The following is a 12,006-nucleotide window of genomic DNA, read 5'->3' as shown; positions in this document are numbered from 1 at the left end:
CAGCAGCTGCAAGCGAGCCTCTCCCCTCCCCACCAACACGGGAATTTCCCTCCCTTAGCCCCATGGTGGGAAATCCCCACAGCCCCGACAATCAGACAATCGCCAGGCTGCAGCCCTGGCCAAAGTCAGAGGCCCCAGGTCCAGACTGAGGGGCACCAGCAGAGCTATAGAGGGAGGGGGAGCCCAGGGCTGGGCTAGCAGGGGCTGCGGGTTGGGAGTGAGGGGCACCGGCAGAGCTGGGGGGAGCCCAGGGCCAGGCTAGCAGGGGCTGCGGGTCAGGAGTGAGGGGCACCGGCAGAGCTGGGGGGGGGCAGGGCCGGGCTAGCAGGGGCTGCGGGTTGGGAGTGAGGGGCACCGGCAGAGCTGGGGGGAGCCCAGGGCTGGGCTAGCAGGGGCTGCGGGTCGGGAGTGAGGGGCACCGGCAGAGCTGGGGGGGGGGGGGGGGGGGGGCTGGGCTAGCAGGGGCTGCGGGTTGGGAGTGAGGGGCACCGGCAGAGCTGGGGGGGGCAGGGCTGAGCTAGCAGGGGCTGCGGGTCGGGAGTGAGGGGCACCGGCAGAGCTGGGGGGGGCAGGGCTGAGCTAGCAGGGGCTGCGGGTCGGGAGTGAGGGGCACCGGCAGAGCTGGGGGGGGCAGGGCTGGGCTAGCAGGGGCTGCGGGTTGGGAGTGATGGGCACCGGCAGAGCTGGGGGGAGCCCAGGGCCAGGCTAGCAGGGGCTGCGGGTCAGGAGTGAGGGGCACCGGCAGAGCTGGGGGGGGGCAGGGCCGGGCTAGCAGGGGCTGCGGGTTGGGAGTGAGGGGCACCGGCAGAGCTGGGGGGAGCCCAGGGCTGGGCTAGCAGGGGCTGCGGGTCGGGAGTGAGGGGCACCGGCAGAGCTGGGGGGGGGGGCTGGGCTAGCAGGGGCTGCGGGTTGGGAGTGAGGGGCACCGGCAGAGCTGGGGGGGGCAGGGCTGAGCTAGCAGGGGCTGCGGGTCGGGAGTGAGGGGCACCGGCAGAGCTGGGGGGGGCAGGGCTGAGCTAGCAGGGGCTGCGGGTCGGGAGTGAGGGGCACCGGCAGAGCTGGGGGGGGCAGGGCTGAGCTAGCAGGGGCTGCGGGTTGGGAGTGAGGGGCACCGGCAGAGCTGGGGGGGGCAGGGCTGAGCTAGCAGGGGCTGCGGGTCGGGAGTGAGGGGCACCGGCAGAGCTGCGGGGAGCCCAGGACTGCATGGGGGGCCCTGTGAGCTGGGCCGGTCGGGCAGATGAAGGTGGCTCCTGGAGGCAGCTCGGTGCCAGGAGGGAGGGGGGCGGCTCGGGGAGCCCAGCTGGGTGGGGGATTCAAACCCTGCACAATCCCCCTCTGTTCCAGGGTGTGTGAGTGTCTGTGCCGGACCCGGGTGTGTGTGTGTCATGTGTGCACCGCGTGGGCGACAGGTCAGGCGCTGCAAGGGGGGTGCTGGGAGCCCGGGGCCTGGCTGGGCCACGCCTGGGGAGAGCCAGAGAGCGGCTCTGTGGGTGTTCATGTGTACGCCTATCTGTGCCTGTGCATTGGGGTGTGTTCCCCTCTACGCTTGTGTGTGCGAGCAGTAGTGTGTGTTCGTGTGTACACCTGTGTGCATCAGTGTTTGTGTACATGTACCCCTGTCTGTGTGAGTTCACATGCAAACCTGTGTCTGTGCATTAGTGTCTGTACATATGCACCTGTCTGTGTGTGTATGTGTCTGTGCATTAGTGTGTGGGGGAGTGTGTGTGAGACACACACACACACACTCTCACGGGGGGATGCTCTCTCTCTGCTCCCTGCTCTCCAGGCAGGTGTCTTGATATGCCAAGGGGCGCGTGGACCTACCTGCCCCATGGTCCCTGCCCCAGCCCGGCCTCCCTTCCACTGTTCACAACACAGTTGTGGCCTCATGAGAGGCTGTGTGTCCTTCCCAGCCCCTGGCTGGGGTGGCCACATCCCCCCAGACGCTGCCCGTGCTCCCAGGAGGGGGAGCCGAGGGGCGGCCTGCAGAGCTGGGGGACACTGACCGTGGGGTCTGGGACTGGGGGAGCTGACCTGTCCCCTCCCCCACTTGTTCTGAGGAGCAGACGGCAGCGGAGGGGGTGAGAGGCACCTGGTTAGTACAACCCCCCCACCCCCTCCCAGCACAGCCCTGGGGCAGGAGGGACAGACCTCACTGTGGGACTGGGCAGGTGCATTATGGGAAGGGGGCTGCTTATATTGGGGGCATCAGCAGAGGGGCCAATGGGCTGGCTGGGCCACGACCCACCGAGTGGTGCAGGTGGATTATGGGAGGGGGGCTGCTGGGGCTCTGGGCCTGATCCTGGCCCCTGGGGAGGTTGGTGTTTAACCACAAGACAGCAGGGCCAGTGGCTGCTCCTGGCTGGCCTGGTCCTGCCCCAAAGGCCACAGGGGGACACGTCCAAACCAGCCATTCAGAGGGGGTGGCTGGGTGGACAGAGTGGGGGGGCTGACACAAGGGGGGGCTGGACAAATAGATGGGGGGTCAGGCGGAGAGGGGCAGGTGGACAGACAGAAAGATGGGGGGCAGGCAGAGGGGGGAGGCGGACAGACATACGAGAGCTAGTGGGAGGGTGGACGGACTGACAGACAGACGGGGGGCAGGCAGATGGGGGCAGACAGGAAGGGGGAAGGACAGACAGATGGGGGGGCAGGCGGTGGTGTGGCAGACAGATGAGGGGCAGCCTGGGGGGGCAGATAGACAGATGGGGGGCAGGAGGCAGACAGATAGGGGGCAGGCAGATGGGGGACAGTCAGACGGGGGCAGGTGGGGGGCAGACAGACGGGGGGCAGGCAGATGGGGGACAGTCAGACGTGGGCAGGTGGGGGGCAGACGGACAGACAGGGGGCAGGCGGAGGGGGCTGGACAGACAGACAGGTGGGGGGGCAGACTGGGGGGGCAGATACACAGGCAGGGGGACCTAGTGGAGGAGGGGGGAGACAGATAGATGGGGAGGGGGGCGGACAGAAGGGGAGGCGGACAGACAGACAGGCGAGGGGTGGATAGAAGGGGGGGCGGATACAAGGGGGACAGGTGGGGGGGCAGCCGGGGGCCAGGCGGAGGCTGCACCGGGGGGAGGGGGACAAGGGGCAGACAGATGAGGGGGAGCAGGAAGGGGAGGCGGACAGACAGGCGGGGGGGCAGGCGGAGGCTGCAGCTGGGGGGGTGGACAGACGGGGGGGGCAGACAGACGGGGGGGCCAGGTGTAAGGGGGGCAGACAGACAGGGGGCAGGCGGAAGCCTGGGGGGCAGACAGGAGGTGGGGGTGGACAGACACACTGGGGGGGCGGACAGATGGGGGGGCAGGCAGACAGGCAGGGGGGCCGGGTGTAGGGGGGCAGGCTGGGGGGGCGGACAGACAGGGGGGCAGGCAGACAGACAGGCAGGGGGGGCAGGCTGGGGGGGGTGGACAGACGGGGGGGCGGACAGGCGGGGGGGCAGACAGGCGGGGGGGGCGGACAGACAGGCGGGGGGGCAGACAGGCGGAGGGGGCAGGTGTAGGGGTGCAGACAGGCGGGGGGGGGCGGACAGACAGGCGGAGGGGCTGGGGGGGGCGGACAGACAGGCGGGGGGGCAGGCGGAAGCCGGGGGGCAGACAGGCTGGGGGGACAGACAGGCGGGGGGGGCGGACAGACTGGGGGGGCTGGGAGGGCGGACAGACAGGCGGGGGGGGCGGACAGACTGGGGGGGCTGGGAGGGCGGACAGACAGGCGGGGGGGCTGGGGGGGGCGGACAGACAGGCGGGGGGGGGCGGACAGACAGGCGGGGGGGCTGGGGAGGGGCGGACAGACAGGCGGGGGGGCGGGGGGGGGCGGACAGGCGGAGGCTGCGGCGGAGGGGGCAGCTATCGCCGCCCGCGGGCGGGCCGCACCGATTCGCCGCCCGGCGCCGCTCCCTGGTTGGCCCGGCCGCTGTTACCGGGGGACGCGGCTTCTGCCGCCGCAACTTCGCCTGGAAACCGGCCGCGCTGCTGCGCCTGCTCCGAGCCGCCGCGCTGAGTGGCTGGGCCGGGCCCGAACCGACCCTTCCCCGGCCCCGAACCGGCCCTTCCCCGGCCCCGTCCCCGTCCAGCTCCGGGGGCTGGGTGTGAAATGTCTCCCCCCAGGGCGTCCCAGAGCCAGGAGAGAACCCAGGAGTCCGGGCTCTCAGCCCCCCCCCCTCTAACCACTAGACCCCACCCCCCCTTCCAGAGCCGGGGAGAACCCAGGAGTCCAGGCTCTCAGCCCCCCCCTGCTCTAACCACTAGCCCCCATTCCCCTCCCAGAGCCAGGAAAGAACCCAGGAGTCCTGGCTCCCAGCCCCCCTGCTCTAACCACTAGATCCCACCCCCCTTCCCCGAGCTGGGGATAGAACCCAGGAGTCCGGGCTCCCAGACCCCCCTGCTCTAACCACTAGCCCCCACTCCCCTCCCCGAGCTGGCGATAGAACCCAGGAGTCCTGGCTCCCAGCCCTCCCTGCTCTAACCACTAGCCCCCACTCCCCTCCCAGAGCCAGGAGAGAATCCAGGAGTCCTGGCTCCCACTGCCCTCATTCTGACCACCAGACCCCCTCTCCCCTCCCACACACCTCAGAAATACAGCCCCTAACACTGGCAGTTGGCGTTAGGCCAGTGCTGTGCCCCCCAGGACACCTGCGAGCCCCTCACGGGTGTGTGTGTCTGGGCCGGCCCATGGGATATGGGTTTGAACAGCAAAGGGGTTTCTCAGCTTTCGCTGTGTTACAGCAAGGTCACCCCATTGAACTTGGAGCCCATGGAGACTCGCTGCCCTGAGCGTGCTGGAGTCATGATGTGTGGCCCCTGGTGCGGCGCACGGCCCCTGGTGCAATGCACGGCCCCTGGTGTGGCGCACGGAGGGCGTAACAGCAGAGCCTGGCACATTCTCCCCATGGCGGAGAGGGGAGCTGAGGGCCTGAGAGAGGCAAGGACTTGCCCCTGGTCACTCGGGGAGCCCATGGGAGAGTCAGGACTGGAATCCAGCTCTCCTAGGCGAGCTCTTTCCCCAATGCTGCCTCTGCCCCCAGAACGCCCCAGTTCTGGCCCCTCACAGCGACTCCTGCGCCCAGCAGGCCGGACGGCACATCCTGAGCCACATGGCCGCAGCGCCGCTCTTCCCCCACCGGAGCCGTCAGTGATGGAAACACAACGCTGACGAAAGTCACCTCTGAGTCACACCCCGAGCGGCTTTGGGAACCGGTGCTTCCTGCTGAACACTGGTCTGGCCACCCCAGCCACTCACCCGGGTCCCGGAGCCCCCTGGAGCCTGCTTCTCCCCAGAGAGAGTGTGTGTGTGTTCGTGTGCAGTTGGGTAGGAACGTCTTAGAGTCTGTATCTATCCATTGTCCCACCTGCTGTCCCTGGATCGCCCAGCTCAGGTTGCCGAGGTGCCCAAAGTGTCTGTAATTGGTGCCTGAACTCATGCAAGATTCATGTGTATTTGTAAGTTCTTTGAGGCAGGGACTGTGCTGTTTTCGGTCTGTGCAGCGCCCGGCGCGATGGGGCCCCAATCTCGGCCAGGGTCTGGGCGGCGCCCGGCACAGTGGGGACTCTGATCTTTAGGCACTGTTGCAGCACAGACAACAAATCGCAATGGTGCTAACGGTACATGCCACAGGACCATGGGCTCAGAGGACAGGGACACAGTTTGGGTTTGTGAGGCGGTGTGACGTGTTATTTGCCCCAGGGGAAGCTTGGGGTCAGAGCTAAGGTTATTCTCACAGAAGTTACAAGGATAGGGGGTGTCTGTAACCACCATGGTCCCCTCAGTGTCTCGTTCAATCTGCAGCACGAAGCGTGCGGTGCCAGTGTGACAGGTTCTGTGTCGCTGCAACCCCCCCACCCTTGTGTTAAGCCTGGGCCCCGGAGCAGTCAGCATCTCACCCATAGGGCCTGGCTGCGTGAAGGGGATTTGCCGTGACTGGTGCCATTTACCCACCTTTCCCATTGCACGGGTGCAAGATCTGCTTTATCCAGTGCTGGGAGAGGGGGAGGTTCACGTGGCGCTAGTGCAAGTGGGGAGGACCGGGGGGTGCACGTTATGGCTGCACTGGGGGGTAGCAGACTCTAAATAGCCGCTCAGGGCCCTGTAACTGAGGCTTCTGGAGCCACCGGTGGGGTGGCAGGGGACGGGATGTGAAGGCCAATTGCAGCCCCCCCCCCCGGTTTTCCAACCCCTCCCTCACACAGGGACTGGGTGCCACAGGAGTCACACGAGGGCACAACCCAGCCTGACTTGAGTGGGGGGTTTTCTTCTCCCCAGTGGGGCTCAGACTAACTTCATCTCACTTCCCAACCAACCACCCTCCACCCCAGTTCTGCACGGTCCCAAATCCCGTGCATCCCACTCCCCCATGCAGCGGTAGGCCCCAGACACCCTGGGGCCCCATTTCCCTCTCACGGATCCAACAGCCCCCCCCGTATCCTAAGCCCCCAGCCCTCACCCCATGTAGCCCCATTCCACACTGTGCACCCCCACGCGCCATTCATGCACCCCCCCATAACCTCCACACACACCCCAGCACCCCAATTCCTATGCATGCACCCCCACAGCCCAGTGCATGCAGCCTGTACCTCCATCCTCCTCCCTAGGTATGTACCCCCACGCCCCAGGGCACACCCGCTGCACCCCCATTCCCTGGCAAACCCCCACCTCCTGGCACCCCAGCACCCCAATTCCTATGCATACACCCCCACAGCCCAGTGCATGCAGCCTGCACCTCCATCCTCCTCCCTAGGTACATACCCCATGCCCCGGGGCACACCTGCTGCACCCCCATTCCCTGGCAACCCCCCACCTCCTGGCACCCCAGCACCCCAATTCCCATGCACACCCCCCCACAGCCCAGTGCATGCAGCCTGTACCTCCATCCTCCTCCCTAGGTACATACCCCACGCCCCGGGGCACACCCGCTGCACCCCCATTCCCTGGCACCCCCGGGGCTTGCAGCCCCATGCACCCCCCCACCTCCTGGCACCCCCATTTCCCAGCCCTCTCATCCCCCCTCCCCCTTCGGACCCCTGCACGCACCCCTCCCCCCCGGGGGATCCCCGCTCGCCGCAGGCGCCTGCACAAGCCCGAACTTGTCCGCGCGGGGGCGGGCCGGCGCTGACGTCACGGCCCGGGGGGGCGGCGCGAGCCTCGAGCCCCGGGAGCGGCTGGACTCCGCGCGCGACTTGTTGTGGCTTTTGCTTGTCCCGGTGCCGCTGAGCTCGCCGCGCCCGCCGCGCACAGTCGGAGCCTCCGCGGGACCCAGCGACCCCCGAGCCGCCCCGGGAGGGTTCATGCAGCTGCAGTAAGTGAGGCCGGGGCGGTTGCGCAGGGTCCGGAGGCGGCGGCGCGGGCGGCGGAGGCAGGTGCCCGCGGCACATGGCGATTGTTTTGGTGCCGGGCGGGGACGCGGGCGGGGCGGGGCGGGGCCCGGTGTCTCGGCTCGGTCCCGGGGAGGGGGCAGTGCCCGGGGCGTGGGGCGGTGTTGCGGGGCCGCGGGGCAGGGATTGATAGCAGAGCTGGGGCTCGGGGGCAGTGCCTGGGGACCCGGGGGTCCGGTGCCTGTGGATGGGGGTGCAGGTGCCCAGCCCCCCTCGCCACCCCCAGATCTCTCCTGAAAAACGGCATGTTGCAGCCTCCCCCGGTTCCCCAAAACCCGCTGGGCTGAGCCGGGCCGGGACCTGCTGGCGCCCGGCGGGAGGGGGACGGGACGGGACGGGTCCCGTCGGGGCTGCCTGGGTTTGTTTACAAACATTGGTCCCCCCCCGCCCGCTCTGCGGCGACCCCTGGTGGGGAGCGCGGGTCCCTGCGCCCCGGAGGGAGGCGGCCGCGGTGTCCCTGCCCGGTGCCGCTGCCCCCCTGACCGCCCCGTCCTTTGCCCGCAGAGCTCACCGAGCGCCATGGCCAGAGCACTGCAGGAGGGGAGCCGCGTTCAGCCGACAGCCGCCCTGCCAGGGGACCCAGGCATCCTGCTGGGGGGGCCGGTGGCCGTGCCGCCCCCCGTCTGCCCGGGCAGCCTCGCCCTGCCACCCCGGCTGAACTGCGGCCTGTGCCCGGACGGCCCTGCTCCCTGCTCGCTCTACCGCTGCATCCGGGGGCCAGAGCCCCCCCGGCGCTGGGACGCCCCCCAAGCTGGCAGGACCAGGGGCAGCGTGGCACATGGTGAGTTTCCCTGCGAGTGCCCCCCATGGGGGGGGGGGCATGGCCAGAGGGTGTGGGGGAAGGGGCAGGAAACCCAGCATGTGACCTCCGGCCCCCAGTCCCTAGAGGTCAGCTCCTGTCCTGAGGTGCCCCCCATTTATAGCCCTGGCATCTACGGGTTCCCACCCCTTCTCCCTGGGGGGAGGGGGACAGCTGCCTCGTGGTGCCCCCGTTTGCAGGTGCCAGCGGGTGCTGTAGGCAGCCTGTGGCCAGGGCGGGCTCGGTCCGGGCAGTGGTTCTGGGCGGGCTGCGCATGTCCCTGGCACGGTGAGCTGGGCACATGGCTGCCCAGACCCGTTCTCAGAGGCACCAGCTCTGGCTGTCTCCTCCCCAGACACGGACCCTTCGGAGCCCTGCAGGGTCGCTGGCAGGGCAGCGCCAGGCCCAGGACTAAGGCAGCCTGGGAGAATGGTCCGAGCCGCGTTCTGACTCAGCCATGCAGCGCTGCTGAGCTCAGGGGAGGGGGGGCAACCCAGATACCCCCAGCCAGCCCCCCCCTTCCGCCCCAGTGCAGTTGCACAAGCACCAAAGGGACAGGTCCATTGTCACCCGTTGCACACACTGATGCACCAGCAGAGCTGGTGGGGGGGGGCATGCTCCCTTGCCCTGCACTGGTCCCTGGGTTTTCCTGCGGGGCGGCTCCCCCTGCGCCCCCAGCTGCCGCATACCATTCGCCGTGGCCCTGCTAGCCCTTGCCGGAGATGTCCCCTGGCGGCTCAGAGTCGCTGCGCTGCCCCAGCCTGGCAGGATCTGTGTCACCATCCGGCTGGGCCTCCGGCTCCCCGCGCCGCATGGAGCTGAGACACCTCGTGTCTGAGTAAACAGTGCACGGCCCCAGACCGCGCTGCTGACTCATGGCTCTCCTCCCCCAGGGCGCCGTCAGGCTCGCTTGGCTAACGAGGGGCTGCTCGTTAGCAGGCGGGAGGCAAGGAGCCGGGCAGGCAGATGGCAGAGTGTGATTGTGGGGATGGGGAGGTCGACCCGGGCAGCGCAGTTGGGCTGACAAGCTCGGGCATGTCCCAGCCGGGCAGAGTTTGCTTCTCTGCAGGGCTCCCCCGGGTGAGTCTCCATGGGCAGTGCCGCTCTCGGCTGGGCATGGGGCAGGTCTGTACCCCGCCCCCAAGCTTCGCACTGCAGTGGTCACGAGGCTGCAGGTGCCACGGCCCCTGGGCGGTGACCGAGGGGGGAGACGTGGCCAGAGCAGCCCACGTGCCCGTTGCTGAGCTCGGGCCAGGGGCAATGCCAGAGGTCCTTTGAAACGGGCATCCCACATCTCAGCCAGGAGATCGGGCTACTGATCCCCTGGCTGGGGGCTGCCCCACCCCCCCGTCCGTGAGAATTGTTCTGGGCTTTCCTGTTGACTGTCTGTCGGGAGCCGTATCCTGGCCCGACCCCTCTGGGCCCCATGCCAGCACTGGGAGCGAGACCTCAGCAACCATGCACTGGCCGGGCTCCGCTGCCAGCCCTGCTGTCCCCATGGGGCGAGGGTCAGAGCCCCCCGCCACCCCCGGCCCGCTGGGGAAGGTCCTGCCTGGTTGACCACTGGGGGAGCGGGGCTTAGGCTCACCTCTTTCCTGGGAGGGGCTGTTGGGGCACCTGCCCTGCAACCTGCCTCCTCCCACGGGTCCTGCCGCCCTGACTGCTTGGCTCTGTCCCCCCACAGGAGAGCTCCAGCCCGTGCAGGATGAGGGGCCCAACAGGGAGTGGCCCCCCACAGAGCCAGCCCCAGAGGGCGCAGTGTCCAACGGCCGCCTCCCTGGGGAGCCCCTGGACCCGGAGCATGCGCTGGGGGCCCAGCTACGGCGCATGGGCGACGCCTTCCACCAGGCCCACGAGAGGCAGGTGAGTGCCAGCGGAGAGACCAGGGTGTGGGGGGAGCCGGGGTCAGCAGAGGCAGGGGGCGGTGCCCAGAGAAGGGAGCCTGGGCTGGGGGTGGTGACCCTTGAAGGGCATTTGTCCAGCCTGGGTGGGGCTCTGGCCTTGCTGCTGGCGGAGTGAGCTCAGGGCAGAGGGGCCCAGCTCCTGTTGGAGTCACGCGCTCCTGGCGAGGGCAGGGTCAGCCCGGGATGCCCCTTGCCGGGTGGGGGGGAGCTGGAAAGGGTTAGCGGCTCTCCCAGGGAAAGAGATGGAGTAATAGAACCCAGGAGTCCTGGCTCCCAACCCCCCTACTCCTCCCTCCCCTCCCAGCACCAGGACCCCCGCGGCTGGCCTGCAGGCCTGGGAATCACACACCACCCCTCCCCATGCAGGCGGGGAGGCTGGGCCAGGCTGCGCTCGCCCGGGGTGGTTGGGCAAGCGAGCGGCTGAGTCATGCGCTATAAATAGCACTGGGTATATAAGGCCATGGAGCGAGCGGCAGGCAGCCTAATGAACCTGGGAGAGGCAGCCCAGCACAGCCGCCCCCGCCGCACGCCCCGTGGCAGGGCGCCCGCACCCCCCTCCGGGGCAGCGGCGGGACTGGGTGCTGCTCACGCAGGCGGAGCTGGGAGGCTGCCTGGGGCTACAGCCAGCCCTGGCACCCCAGGGATTTAGGGAACAGGCAGCCAGTCCCGCTGGAGCCTGGTGGTTAGGGCAGGGAGTCGGTGCCAGCCGTGCCTGGAGGCCTTTGCCAGCGGGCTGAGCCCCATGGGGAGGTGGGGGGGATAGCAGAGGGTCCCGCCACAGCACTAACTTGGCCTCTCTCTGTCCCTGTAGTGGCGGGAGCGGCAGCGACAGGGAGCGCTCTGGGCCCGTTTCTACCACTTCATCTCTCAGCTGCTGGGCGCCCTCTACAACATGCCCGTGGACGTGATGCCAGAGCTGCAGCCCAACTAGCGCATCTCGGGGCCGGAGCCGCAGCGCGGGGGGGGGGGGGGGGGGGGGGAAGAGCAGCCCCCAGCGCGGACTGCGGAACCTCTTGGCAAAATGTAGCAACTTCCAGAGCTCATAACCCCCCTGCCGGGCTGGGCCCCCGGCTGCTGCCCCCGACCGCGGGCACCGTCTATTTATTTATTTATTTTCGAGTACTGACTGGGAGCCCCGCGCTGCAGGGATGTGCCCGCAGGGCCCCATGACGGGGAGTGGCCCCTGCAGAGGCAGCCGCAGCCCCCGGCTGGTGCTCCAGGGACTCGCCCCCCCCCCCCACTGTTCCTCTCAGGGAGGGCCACTAATTGTGGCTGGGGGGGGCCGCATGTGACAGCCCCAGGCATTACCTCTGCCTCCCCTCGGGCAGCGGGAAGGGCTGGGCTCCAGCAGCAGGGAGGGTGAACGACGAAGGGGGGAGGGGGGCCTGGGACCCCGCCCGCCCCTGCCACGTGGCGGCTGGCGCCACCCCCTCCCCCCGCACAGCACTGAGCCCGGAGCTCCCCCCAGAGCAGGGGTCAGGGCAGGTGAGGCCCCGGCCAAGGTGCACTGCGTGGGGGGGCCCTGCCGGGGGCAGCAGTGGCGCTGTAAATACTGTACATAGGGACGCTGTACAGGGGAGAGGGGCTGTACAGACACTGGGCCGCGCTCTACATAGAGGACGCGCTTGTTGTACAGGAGCAGTTACTTTTTTTTTTTGTACGTTTCCTTTTCAATAAAGCTGGATTGAGGCAAAGAGGCGGCTGTTTCTCTGTCACTCCCAGCCGCGGGGGATCCCCAGCGCCCTCGGCCTGGCCGCTCACAGGGGCTATTTTGGAGCTAGGTCATGGCCAAGTTTAGAACAGGAAGCCAGAGGCTGACTTGGCCCAGCCAGGGCCCCTGCCCACGGAGCCAGAGCTGGGTGTGGAAAGGGAACGGCTGCCCGGAGCCGCTAGCTTCACCCAGCCCGGGGCACGGTCCCTGCAGTGCTGCACCCCT

This window comes from Malaclemys terrapin, chromosome 20 (assembly GCF_027887155.1).
Source record: "Malaclemys terrapin pileata isolate rMalTer1 chromosome 20, rMalTer1.hap1, whole genome shotgun sequence".
NCBI lineage: Eukaryota > Metazoa > Chordata > Testudines > Emydidae > Malaclemys > Malaclemys terrapin.
Note: the sequence above shows the minus strand (reverse complement) of the source record.